This window comes from Micropterus dolomieu, linkage group LG18 (assembly GCF_021292245.1).
Source record: "Micropterus dolomieu isolate WLL.071019.BEF.003 ecotype Adirondacks linkage group LG18, ASM2129224v1, whole genome shotgun sequence".
In the NCBI taxonomy this organism is placed as follows: domain Eukaryota; kingdom Metazoa; phylum Chordata; class Actinopteri; order Centrarchiformes; family Centrarchidae; genus Micropterus; species Micropterus dolomieu.
Genome location: NC_060167.1, coordinates 3,433,202 through 3,448,128, shown reverse-complemented (window position 1 = coordinate 3,448,128; position 14,927 = coordinate 3,433,202).

Genomic DNA, 14,927 nt, shown 5'->3' with positions numbered 1-14,927 from the left:
TGTTGTTGTTGTTGTCGTCGTCAATTCAACCCAATGAACCTGAAGCTTGATATAATTCAGCAGAGATCAGTCTGTGTCCTGTAGGAGGTCAATCTGCTGTGATACTGTGATCCCACAACTGTGGCCAGGACACTGCAGCTCAATGGACTACAGGAGGTGCAGAGAGTGTGTGTGTGTGTGTGTGTGTGTGTGTGTGTGTGTGTGTGTGTGTGTGTGTGTGTGTGTGTGTGAGAGCTCATCCAGCTGAGAGTAGGGGATTTGATGAGTGAAATTGAAATATGAAATGGCTTCATAATCTCTCTGCCAGACAAAGACAGGAGAGCACGAGGTCAATCCCAATTCACAGTGTCTTTGTTGGCAAGAACAACTCTAATGAAATTTGGTCGGTTAAAAAAAAAAAAAAAGACCCCTCCAAAAAAAATAAAGCCGGGCCAATATCGTTACACAGAGACCACTTTGGGAAATAAAAGTTGGAGGATTGAATTCTTTAGTTCTGCTCCGGCACTGAACACATTGGACAGCTCATTTATCCCCAGAAGAGGGATGGAGAGAAAGACAGAAAGGAGATTGAGAAAGAGAGAATTGATGAAGCAGTTGCCTCAGAGAAATGAGGAATGGATGAGGGAAAATGTGAGGGCTGCAATGAAGGAATGAGGAATAAATGTTAGGATGGAAACATATCTTCCACTTGACATAATAAAAGCAAGCGAGCATGAACAACTGAAACAAAGAGAATGACAGATACAGATGGATAAATAAGGGTAGACTAAATAAAGCTTATTGGAAATCAAACCCAGACACCAAAGACATAGTTTTATCTATTGCGCCATCGCCAAGTAACTCGAGTTGTGCGGTCATAGGGGCTCAGATCAGGGGTGTGAAGGGACACTTAGCTCGCAAGACGTCACGTTACGCGATATAAGGTTCACGAGAACGAGACAAAAAGATCCTTAAACAGTGTTCTAAAGATATCCTCAATGCCGAGATCTATGAGTGGGCAATCTGGGGGGAACTCCCCCAGGAAATTTTGATCTTCAAACAGCATTCTCACAGCATTCTGGTTTATGCACCAATTTATGGTGAATTGTTTTTTTATTTGTGTAAAAGAAAACAAAATTCAGGTGGCAGGTACAAAACTGCAAGCTATATTTCAGAACGTTTTTTAAGAAATTATGCTTTAAAAAAAAAAGAGATGGGGACAAAATCAGCCATTTCAAAAAAGATGGTGACATGTCCCACACACGCCTGTGCCTCTAGCCTCTGTGAAAGAAATGTCGGGACTACCGTGTACAACAATGTCAGATTAATCTCACATTGCATGTGCAGTTTTCAAAAATGTGCAGCTGTATAATAAAAAAATGTCGATGTCACCTTGAACATCGCAGCTCATTTAATAGGGCGACATGTGCTGAAAAGGAAATTTACACTCGACAACGAACACCCAATCAGGAGCATCTTAGTAAAAAAATCATAATGGACAATAAAAAGTTTAGTGTCTCATCGCCTGTGTTTGCTGTTATTGGTGTGGGAGAGGTCATCACTTGTTTATTTATAATTTTAATAATAAAAGTCCTAATCACAGCTGAATCAAATCAGCTTTGCATTGCTGCATATTACAAATTTATCAGAACAAGGACCCTAGTGTCTAGACCTGCATTGAATCATCTGGGAGGTAGATATTCGCACCCCTAATAAAAAGAGTGAAAATGGGGATGAAGACTCCTCTATAACACTCACTCAGCATCCCTGAGTATTATTACAGTAGACAGGCGGTGAGAGGGAAGCCCAAGCGTAATCACCTGGTTCTGTCAGAAGAGGTCAGTGGCAGGGTCAAGGAAAAGAGGGACAGAGCGAAAGAGCTGTTGGGAACTAAATGATGGATCTCTGGTTAAAAAGAAAAAACGTGGAGAGCAGCAGAGAAATGCGTTTGGGAGAGACTGACAAACATCACAAATACATTTTCTGTATCTTAAAGCATTTTGAATTTGGAGGAAGTAGTTTACATACAAAAATTCTTACTTATTAATATTTAAATTTATGCAGCAAGGTGCTACAGAATCTAATTAGATTTTCTACTCCACGGGGGGATAGCGCGAGTATAATGTACCTATTATGTATGGTTTTTAAGTTATCATGTTTATAAGAATGTGGCTACGCTCAGACAGACGGCATCGTAAAAACTTAATATATTAAATTACCTCTCATTAAACAGAGGCAAGGGGTCGCAAAAGACAAAAATCAATCCATTCAAGTTGAGCTAAAAAGCTACTAATGGTAGAAACTGCCCCTAGAGGGTTGTACTTTCTTTATTCCTGAAATACTTTAAGAACATAATGAGGACAAATCCAGCAGCCATGACATTAGGTCCACACTATAAAGCCCTCTATTTCCCAACGGGGAAACATACTGCATGCAAATGTTTACAGTACTTTTCTCTGCATGAGCTGATTCGTGCTTCGGAGAGATGAGAAGTAATTTTTCCCGAATTACAGTCACTAAAAATCTGCATTTTCTATTTGAACATTGGTTTCCTACTGACACACTTATGCTGTTTTTTTTCAGCATAGCTTCTTCCAGTGTTTTGCATTTGAATGTCACAAAAAGCAGCAGTTTACTTTAATTTAGCTTAAGAGTAGATTCTTAAATGTTACATGCCCAGAGTTTAGCATTTGCACCACATGCAAGCTGCAAGAACCGCAAGCACTCAGTATTTAGCACACGCATGTAATTGAAAAATACAACATCAGGGGGGTATTTTGCATGATGTAAATGCCAACATAAATAAAGAAAGCAATGTGGCCGTGTTTAGATACAACATCACAGAGCTGGGGTAAAGAAAATATCCATATTCTCTCAGCAGACTCAAAGCTCCCTCAATGCTCACACACAGACATTTTTACCCTTCAGTGGAGCTTGACTATGGAAGCCCATCCATTCAAATATTTTATTTTACTCCATTTTCCTTTGATAACGGGATCATTTTCTCATGACCTCGAGATGACAAACCATCAGTGGTAGAGCACAGGACTCATACTGCATGGATTGTGTGTTTGACCCCTGCTCTCGTCCCCTTTAATTCTTCTTCTTTTATGAGTTTATTTTATTTTTTTTATTATCTTCTTCACCAAAGTTGTAATTAAGAGATTCAAGGGAATCCAATCACACATTTCTCAACAGCTATTTCAAAGGTTTGGAAATGTGTAACGTTAAATGGATTCCCCTGAATGAGAAGCACAGCCTGGGAATGATGGGGGAAATGAAAATTCTACAGGTTGATGGATGTGGACCAATCACCGGGAAGCACACAGTCCAGCACGCGCTTTATTGTGAGCATAAGTCTCTTCATAAGAACTTTGTTGAAGAGGATTGTGAAAAAGATATTAAAGACTATGAGTCCTGTGATCTACCAGCTGACCTAACCAGCAACACTGGATACCACACTGAAATTATACCATTAAGAAACGTGTTAAACTACTGTTTTGTTATCGAGATCACGAGATAATTATCCCGTTATCATGGGAAAACAATAAAAGAAAAAAAAGTATTTGCTTAGGGCTCGTTTTGGCTTGTTTTGAGGGCTGATTCTTCACCATGCCTCTTTGCCCCTGATACTGGGAGGAATGGCAGGAGGAAGGATGAAAATGGACAAGGCTTTGACCCAACTGAGATGTGGATTTTGCAATAGGGGGTGCAACTATATCACAGTAATGTCCTCAATTGTTTTAAGTGTAGATATATTATATTAACCTCAACCTATTTCCTTATAGTTTGTTGGGTCGTACTTGCTTGCTCAGCTCAAAATACGAGTATAGGACTATAGTGAAAGCACCACTGGACTTTTATCCTGTTCCTGTCACATATAACTCTCTCTATAAGCCTTTAATTACATTTGTACCCAATTGGATGGGCAAAAACAATCACCAACAGCATTTATGCAACATCTTATTTAATATCAGAGCTGTGATTGAGCAGAAAACACCGTTATTGGAGCTACTCAAAATCACAATTGAACTTTTTTACGTTTTAATATCATTATCCCAGCAGGATAAGGTGTGGAAGTTTTTACAGAGACTTTTATGTTCTCAAGAATATCAGTCTATGTAACCACAAAATGCTCTTTACTCTTTCTAACAATTAAAATGTACATTTTCATGTATGCTTTATTGGAAACTAATCATAATCTTGTAATAAACCTCTATTTAACGGACCTCCCATAAACTATATAAACAATCAACATAACCAATAACATATATTTGAACCTCAACTAACCTCATCATGCACAAGGAAACACTTAATTAGCTATGAATTACTATTCTCAATGAGAGATGTTCTTGTTTCTGTTGGCTCTCCCTACATGATGAAGAATACTTGAAATGCACGCTACTTCACTCCGATGACCTTTGGACCAGAGATGGTAGTGTTTGACTATTGGATGGCTGATTCAGCACTGAATAAAACATGTGATGAGGGGATTGAAGGACCCTCTGAAGGACATTGTGACATGGATGAGTACTTCACACAACCTTTCACTCTCTCTTCCAAATTGCTTCCTATTGCTTTTTTACATCCATCTCACTCTCCCTATTTGACTTTCCCCACTGAACACATCAAACCGTGGGGTTGTCGTTTCATGTTAATTGCTCCCAGGTAATATGCACCGTTGGGGTGCAGAAATGAACAGAATTGATTGATTTCTGCTCTATTTTAGACTGTTGAACTTGAACTGATCATCTCATCACCGACTGACAAGACGCTGCCGAAGCAGCGAACATGTGTAGCAGCAATCAGATGCTAACTTGTTGTAAGTTTTCTTCTGTGTGTTGTGTTATCAGGCAATGTGACAATTATTTCTGTGTTTACAAATTACTGCCATGAGAGAGAGAGAGTTTTTCCATTACGCATTCTCCCTAATTTACCCAGCGCCCTTCAATAAATGACCAAGGTTGCTGAGGGAGCAGAAGGAGGCTCTTGTTCATTTTTCTAGCCTTTGGGAGCTGTCAAACTGGCAGCACTACAATCTAACACTTGCCTGTGTTTACTGTACTGTTTAGCAGAAATATCTAAGTTACAATATTGTACATTTGAGTGTGTAATATTTCTGAGGTTCTATTGAGAGAAATACAACATAAGATCCATAACTATTTTCAGTGGTGTATAAAGACCTTACTATCTACATAACCACGTTGCATCGTTATGTTTTTGAACGCTACAGAGCACATTTCGTCACTACATTCTTCTTCTTGTAGAATTCAGGCAGTGTAGACACTCATCACTATGTTGAATACGTACGTCAGAAGAAGAAGAAGAAGTAGTAATAATATACAGCAGGGGTCTGCAAATAAGTTTTGCATCAGAGCAATTTTTTAAACCATTAGATGGTGGCATTATGGCACCATGACATTCTCTGACATGGTGTTTGGTAAGCTCACTTGGTAAAGTGCAGGACTCACCTTTCAAGGGTTGAGTGTTCAATCCTTCCTTCGGATAACTTTTTTCCCCCCTCTCTCTCTTCAACAAATGGATTCTGCAGCGAATGTTTCTCAGATCACGGCATGTGCTGCACCGGTTTCTGTATCAGTGTTTGATCCGCATCCGTCAACCTACAGATGCTTTTTCATTTCCCCAGTATGTCCAGGCGGAGGACAAAGAAATCACCTTCTCTGACAGCTCTTTCAGAGGCTACAGACTCTAATGTTATTCAGAATTTTTCAAACTAAAAGCTCAGTTCAACTCCAAATAAAGCATTACAGTAAACAAGCTTCTCGTGCTTTTAATTTGCAGGCAAAACCACTAAAGACGAAGTGATTATGTGTTGCTGCCATGAGTATTTATTTATTTATATTTTTTGCTGCTATCAAAGCACCATAATCTGGCATAGCGCCAGATATTATTGCTGGCGGGCAGTTTTGGCGAGGATACATGATCACAGAGAGAATGAATGTGTTTCCCTTGTCAGTGTTCGTATAAACATTGTCTAACGTGTGGTTTATAATGGACTGTGGTGCACAAACAGTGACAGTGTTTCACGCTCTTGTCTTACATTTTCCATGTTATCTGTCAGTGGCCAAGTCGCAATAACATATGGTTTTACTGAAAAATAAAGTTAATATGATGAATATATGATAAAATATACCTAAAGAAACCTAATTTCTTCAGTGGCCACTCTCTGCTGTCTCAGAAGAGACACCTTTTGTGCTGTGTCAGCCACCGTAGCTGTCCTGCGCTCTTTGAAAGGGTTGGGGGGAGTGGTTTCAATTCACAACCCTCACCACTAAATGCCACTAAAGGACCAAAATGTATTCCTTTAAAAGTGACATCAGGTGGTGAGAAAGACAAATTCAAATAGTTTCAGACATTTGGTTGGAGGCCAGTTGAAGACAGTGTCCCTGTAGCGAGATAAACAAGATATCACATCATCACTAAAGTACGCACTTTCGTCTAATGGCTGCACGCTGTGATGTTCGATAAATGCTTTGGCCCGGGGAGCTGAGGATAGTGCTTCACAGTAAGTGGCTGAAATTTCAAGATCCCTGAGATAAATGATAGCAGATAAATGAGACCAGTGTCATCATCAGTGACGAGTGATAAAGATGGGGCAGATGGTAAAGTATCTCACGGCTTGCTGAAGCGCTTTTAAATAGGTTTTCTTACAGATTGTTTCAAATTTTCATTTTAAATCTTCCTTGGAGTTGTTAATGGGATGAAAACTGACAGTGACGATCCATATCAACAACCAAAGTGACTATTATGCTGCAGTAATGTGTAATGTGATTCCTCTCCAACCCCTGGGCCTCCATTATTCCTACAAAACACAATTAAAAACAACACCTGAATAAATAACAGATTTTATAGAGACAGCGCATAATCGCACAACTTAAATGTTTAGTTGAGCTGGTAGCCTCTGGTGTTGTATTGAATCATTCATCAGCTTCTAAATTTGCTAGCTACTGTAACTCATGGCAGAGCGGCTGCAGGCTTTGTCTTTTCCATTTGGGTCAGAGTGAAGCCCTCTGTTACATAAGACCACCCCTGTCTGCAGCAAATTCCTACACTGGGGGAACAACCCAAGCCACCTTGGGGGGAGGAAAAGCAATACAGTTAGATGTATTATTTAGCTCTTTTAGGCGAGTTCACCATCCTAAGGTCATTCACAGCACTTTTGTTAAAGTATTGGCATCTATCTGTCTGTCTATCTATCGGTATGAAGAAAGATAGGAAACACAGGGAAAAGAGAGATATGCAGCACGATCCCGATGAATGCAAGTGCATTTTCAGACAGAGGCTTCGGGACGCCACACAGAAAACACTTAACCCCATTGTGAAACGTAAAAAATCTGACTCTGCTCTGACTTACTGTCTGCCTTTCCTGTAACACTGGATCGTGTTATTATTTTGTCTTTCAGCTCTCTCTAAAAAGAGTTTGGGAAGTACTTTTTATAAAATTACTACAATCATCAAGCCTGTTTTACTTGTGCCAGACAATTCTGAGACACACCACAACTAATACACATAAGAACGTGATGTTACAATGCAGATGTTTGTTACTTACACTGCTACACTATACTATATAGACTACTTTCATATTAAAAGCGAACCAACTTGCCTGGAGTGTTATGAATGCAATACAAATAATTCCAGTGACAATGTAATGTGTTGTTATTTACTTTTTGATTTAGTTGTCAAGTCACGTGTCTCCATTTGAGCCTAAACTAAAAGTAGCTAAAGGAGGTGATGAAGGAAACAAACTAGCTGCATTAGATGAGCCGGAGAAGAGACACAGGAGGTAATTGAATAAGTTTCCCACCGAGTACTTGAGTTTTGCTTCGTTCTTTATCCAAAGGATGAAGTTTCAACTGCATGTTTCTCTTACCGAAAGGTTCGGTGTGTAAGTTTTAGTGGCATCTAGTGGTGAGGATTGCAAATTGCAACCAACTGCTCAAGCCACCACTCCCTTTGCAAGAACTGAGGAGAACGGTTAATTATGTAAAGTCTTAATACACCACTGAAAACATTTTATATTACCGTTACGGTTACATGAACCTTTAAGGTTAGTTAGCAAACACTCTCGGCTCTAGCTGTCTCGGTATCTAAAGTTTGAGCAGGACAAAAAATTTTAATCTTATGTTATATTATCCTTAGAAACTTGCTGCATCCCGCAATACCTCATCTGCACTGCTCATACAACAGGTATTTTAAAGCAGTTACCGTACAGTAGTACTACATGTATAGCATCTGTAACTTAACACTTTGAGGTTGCAGGCAATGTGAGGGAGAATCTACTGTGTTTGGCACTGAACATGACTCACCAAGTCCAAGCACAGTTTGTACCAGTACACATCATAACAGCAGAGAAGACAAAAGCACACAGACACACACACAGACTGGCTGTCACACAAAAACAAACTACAAAAAACAAAACAAAAAAGGCACAGGCATCCACACACACCCACACAAATCTGACGTATTCAACTTTTAAAGTATGGTCAGTAAAATCTGGCTCTTTAGTAACATCTACTGGCAACTGTAGGAACATATATATATATATATGCAAAAAACTGGTAATAAATCAGTAATATTTCCTCAACCATTGGGCCTAGATGCAAGGAAAGCTAAGGAATATAAATCCATTGTGCATTAACATATTTATTTTACCATTACAGACTAAATGGAGCTGCAATAGAGAAAAAAAAAAATTATTTTCATCCTCGCCTGGTAAAAAAAAAACAAAAAAAAAAACCAACTATATTTTAATTCAATAAACCATCAAAACCATAAGTTAGATTATAATGCACCTGAATATCTTCTAATACACCTGGAATACAACTGCAAATTTGATGAAAAGAAACTGATATACAACAGTTCAATCTATCAAAATGTATACCAGGTGAATATCCATGTTTTGGCCATATTTACTTTTTGTATGTTGACTTTTATTAGGCGTCATCTTCAAAACCTTATTTCGATAAAGTCCGTCTCTGCCAAAGCAAACTCTTCTTCTCTACTTCAATCTGACAAGAGAAAGGAAACTTATCAGCTCAGCCGACCTCACGGAAAACAGCGTGGACATCGGGCAAGTCCCAGTACCAAGAGGTTAAGACATCTATCCAACATTACATTTCCGTTACTCCAAACTGATTCAGGTGCAGTGACACCACTCCAAAACACTAAGTTAGCGTGATTCACATTGAATGGTTCATCCCCAGTACAAAGAGCAAGACAGGCAGAATGAAAGCACTCCTGGATGTCTATAAAATGTTAGCCAATGTCATACACTGGTGAGCTGACACTTCCTTTTAATAAAACAAATCGGCTGCAAGCTACTGAGTACCTACACACACCAGCTTCAGAGGTGCAGGTTTGTGGTGCAATGAACCGATACAAAAGAATACTGCGTGAAGCTTTCTCCCCCAAAGCAACGATCAACTTGACAAAAGCCGTCAAAGCCAATGAAGTTTGAGTGCTGAAACCAGATGGTCCAAACAACAACAAGACCACCAACTCAGCTCATTAATTATTTGTCATTAACAAATGGTGCAACAGCTGAAGAGAACCAGGATTACTAGTCCATCTTGTACAGAGTAAAAAAAAATCAAATATATAAATAAGCGACAGACTGATGCCTTTTTGTTGTGCTGGATGGAGCTGGTTCTGATAAATCTCGCTCTGAGGGGCTCAGACGCTTCGTTAACTGACTGTAGGGAAATAATGCATGATTACACATGAAATGCAGCTTCACTGTGGGCACATATGGGCCGAGATGGGAAATAGACATCGGTGACAGCAGCACAATGTTCTCAATGTTAGTGATAGAGCATTTCATGCGTTTAAGACTGTTGCTCAGTCTGCTGATGTTTGTGGTTATGTGTGTGTGCGCAGGCATACATGCATATGTTCTGGTGTGAGTATATATGTGAGTACTGTGTAATCAAATGTTTTTTGTTTGTTTTTTTTGTTTGTTTTTTTTAAGAGAAAGATTTATTCTCATTTTCCAATCCCACTATGTCTGTCTGTTAACGAGAGCGGCAGCAGTAACCGCTCGTCGCCGTGCAGCCACCTCATCCCGCAGTAATTGATTTCTTTGAAGTCACACAGGAGGAGAAGGAGGCCTGCCGATGACGTGTCTTCGGACAAAAGGAGCATTAGCCAGGATTAATCGGGATTAACGAGGAAAAATTCTGATGGACAGGACCAGAAAAAAACAAACGAAAAAACAAACACCCCTCGAACCTTACCGGCTCAATGTACTCCTCCTAACCACAGTCTGAACAGATTAAAATTACGTCTCAGTGGTTCTAATTGGCAGAAGGAGACAACAGCAGAGTGGCTTGTAGTTAGATTAGTGTGTGCCTGCATGTGTGTTCCTGTTTCTGCGTATGTAGACATGTGTGTGTGTTTCTGTGTGTGTTTGTGCAAGAAGTCCAAGACCAGTACTCCACCCAACCCACTGTCCAAATGTTGAGTCATTCTGACCAATAAATTTCTGTTGCAACATTTCAGTCTGATGTTTTTTAATAACTACGAGGCAATGGGGTTATTACACTAACTCATCTAGCTTTTATCCAAAGCAACTCACAATTGCTATGTATGTCAGAGGTTGCACGCCTCTGGAGGAACTAGGGGTTAAGGGGACACATTGGTGCATGTGTCACTGTGGGAACAGAAACCTGGTCTCTTACACCAAAGGCCTGTGTCTTATCCACTGTCCCATCGCCACCCCACAGATTAGTAGATAAACTTAACAAACTGTTAAACAGATTAAATGGTTGGTAATGGTTGGTATGAACAGAAAGAATGATTACTGCAAGCAAAGCCTGTTTCAGTGATCACACAGACACAAGAGTGTTGTTTCGCGACAGATGTAAACCTATCCTTAAATTAATGTGGTCAGTTTACGAGGCCTATGGATCTTATCACCACTCAACATGTGTGATGAAGTAGGCAGGAAAGAAAGGAGAGATGAAAGGAAGGAAGAGCTAGAATTACCGCCCTGCGGTTGTAATGCGTCTGCCAAACAGTCAAGTCATTCACATGTATGATTCCAGTGAATATACAGTGTTGAACTGATTTATGAAGGATTATCAGAGATGGCTAAACTTGTACTCATGTGCTGATGATTATTCCGTACTCAGTCACAAGATCGTGATTAGCTAGGGGCGCTCTAATACACTGAAGTCAGTGAATGAGGCAGGAAGTGAAAGGCAGATTGGATGAGATGGAGGAAAGCCTACAGTGTGCTGTTATTGTTAGTCGTTGTGTGGTCCCCAGTCAACACCTGGAATTGCCCAATTCCTTTTTAAAATATGGCTAAAAACCTATTTTGAGGTCACAAATACCTTTGACCTTTGAATCCGACCACCTGTGAAATATGATCACATGGTCTCCCCCTTCTGTTCCTGAGTCATGGTGCTGAGTAATGGCCAGGACTGGACACGTCACAGTGACCTCGACCTTTCACAACCAAACTCTAATCAGTTCATCCTCCAGTCCAAGTGGACATCTGTGCCAAATTTCAAAAAGGGTTGCTGACATATAGCCTTCATGGGATCGACAGACAGACAAAAACATAATGCCTCTGGCCAAGGCTTCGCTGGAAAAGAAGATGATAGAAACAAGAATGAAAGAGGCAAAAGGACCAAGGATGGACGTTATAAATAACAGGCAATGGAGATGTCAGAGGAGGGAAGGAACAAACAAAGCAAGTCAAAAAGGAAGATAGAAATTGATTGATATGGTAAGACTGACAGAGTCAAAGAAGAAAAGGAAGGAAGGAAAAGGCACAAAGGCAGAAGTAATGAAGCAAATGGAAGGAGGGAAAGAAATCAGGTTAAGGAGCAAAAAAAAAAAAGGAAAGACAAAACAAACAATAAAGGGATATTTCAAGTAAATGGAATGTGAAATAATATGTGCCCTCTGTACAAAGAGTGACATGAGCTGACTGATGAGTAAACTCTGAGAGTGCTGATCTGACTGTCACATCCATCTCCATCCCACCATTACTGGAAATAACAAACCACAGTCAGATCTCAGAGAGAGAGTGAGAGCGAGAGAGAGAGAGATTTCATATGAGGAAAAGGGGAGCATGTGACAGATTGAAAAAGAGGAAGGCAGAGTAGGGGATAGGCCAAAAATTGAAGGGAAAGATCGAGGTGAGAAGTGCTAGGGAGCGGGAGAGCCCCTCGGGTAACTGTTAAACTGAGTTAATCAGATCAACTTACTGACCTGGATAAACTCTGCTTGACTGGAACACATAACTACTCGCATAACAAACCGCCCCTTCAGACCAAGGAGAGAGAGTGAATGTGTGTAGAAAACTACCAAAGCCCACACTTATCTGCCGGTGGTTAGTAACAAAAGTGATGCTCACAGTGACAATGCTGACATGCTGAGGTTTAGCATGTAACGTTTACCTTGTTCATCAGCTTGGCTAACATTTGCTTATTATTAGCACAAAATCCAAAGTACAGCTGAGGCTGATGGTCATGTCGTTAGCTCTGCAGGTATTTGGACATAAAGCTTAAAGATGCTTAAAGGTGCTACTGGAAAAGTCAGACGATCAGCAAAAGTGATTTCATGGTGTTTCACCCAGTAGTTGTTGAGAAATGTCAGCCTGAACCAAAAAGGCTGACTGACCGACCAACACTGCCATCCAAACCTTTAAAGCCCTTCTGCGTTTTACAAATCCAGACCTCAAAAAAGGTGATCAAGAGAATATGACGGACAATGGGCATTGTTTTTAACGGTAAAGGTAGGTGTATAATATGTAACAGTTAAGTCCGAATAAGAAGGTGGTTAGGATGGACGGGTGGGCCAGAAACTGGACTTTCAAGGAGTAGACCCGTGTTCGTTTCCCGTGTGAAACAAAAAGTCAACAGTGAGTGTTTTTAATGTTAAGTTGCTCAACTAATGCAAGTCACGTGACTTAACTTATGCAATATCAGTCATGTAAGTAAATGTTTTTCTAAACCCAACCACGCAGTTTTTTTGCCAGAACCTAACCAAATTGCAACGTTTCACAGCGCTTTAGAATGTCTAAAGTGTCACCGGACGTTGTATATTTATTGTTGCTAACTTGACAGCAGGACACCACAATTCCAAACAACAACACACCCAACTACCCAGTGTAATATATAGTGTATTTAATAGTTCAGCTGAGGCTTGGGCTAATTGCCCTGTAGAGTATTTGTAACTCTGTATTCTCATTCTGCAGGAGGCTGCTGTCGAGGCCAGGTCAGACCTCCCTGCGGGCCGGCTCCCCGGTTACCCCTTCTGTTTGGTTTTCTTCGGTTTTGGAATTTTGCTTTGTGGCATTTATCTTGTTTTTGCATATTACAACACCTTCACACATATACATTCATGCAACCATCATACTGCACAGACACTACTGAAACCACAGACTACATACCTCATACTTTGATTATGTTAGTTTGAAATACCTCTTAAATTGGTTAATTGTGGTTTAAATAAACATATTTTGTGTCTCCCTTTTGTTGTGGCCTTTTGAGCCAAGTCATAACAGCTGGAGGGAAACTTTCCTCTGATGCAAGCCCATTTTAATTTGCCCATCAGAGAGGATGTGGCGTTGAGGTCTCTCCAAAACTATCAATGACTTCAGAACCAATCATGCAATCGCGCAGTCAACCTAAAAACAGCAAAAAGGGGTTTTCCTCAGATGAGCTTGTGGGCCAATTAGCAGAGTTCACTGGGTTCTCTCTCTGCGCCTGTCCTTTCTATGCAGCTTACATACATGATCATGTGCTTTCATGGATCAGTGCACTATTGTGCATGTGTAGGTGTCAGATTATTTGTGTGCTGCTGCCATGAGTCGGACGGGGGAATGTGCCTGTTCGGCAGTCCTCGCAGTGTGCAGGGCCCGCCGAGCCGCTGCGTTGGTGCAGGACTCCGCTTTGTCCCGCAAGACAAACAAATGTGTTTCTACTGACACAACAGCACAGATTCTCTGGCACAGCGCTGCATCACATGGTGTCATCAGACCACGGCATGACGACCACTGGCCTGTGATCAGAGCCAGGCCAATAACTGTCCTGGAAATCATCAAGATGTTAGTTGAAAGGTTGTGAGATAAAACAACGCGTTCTCATCTCAACCTTTCAGACAGCGTACCCTTCAGCGTCCGTATGAAAACGCCACCGTTTGCTACGTCGCAGCAACACAAAGGAGGAACACAGCTGTATGGTTAGCCGGTCGACAAGCATAAAGTCAGTGAATTAGGTTTAGGCACTAACATTTCTGATGGGTATGGTAAGAGTAGGAGGCCTCCAGGGGCTGTCAACACCTTTAACACGAATGTAGCTAGCTAGCTCTTGTGGTCTGTACAAGACGTCCCAGATCGTCTCATACAGATGCTAAAGGTACCCTTTATCAAATAACTACGCTTTGTCACTTCGGTATTGGACGGCCTGAGATGAGAACTGTCTGGATAAAACATCATCCATCTGAAAACAAGAACACAAAAGAAGAACTCAAAACAATGTTTGAGTCAGTTAAAGACAATTATTCACTCAGAGGGACTGTAATGTTGTAGCTGCCGCAGATGGAAGTGGGAGGAACAGAAGAGATGAGTAATCAGAAGAAGAAGAAGAATGTAGAAGTGAACTGGGTGAATCATACTTTTATTTTTTTTCAAATGTAAAAGAAACAACTCAACACTTCTCTCCATGAGATATTTCATGTTGTCATTTAATGTAGAAGAGAGAATCAAGATGGTATTTTCTTTCTTTATCTCTCCCACCTTCTTCCTGTGTGTGGGCATCGCTCTGTCTCTCTAACTCTCCATCACACACACAAACTCGTAGGCTTGTTAGTGCAGAAGTAATGCAGTAAACTCATGGGGACTCCCCTAATAGAATCTGCTGTCAAGAATATCCAAGAAGGGAATTTATAATAAAACTCCTACAAGAGCACCAAGG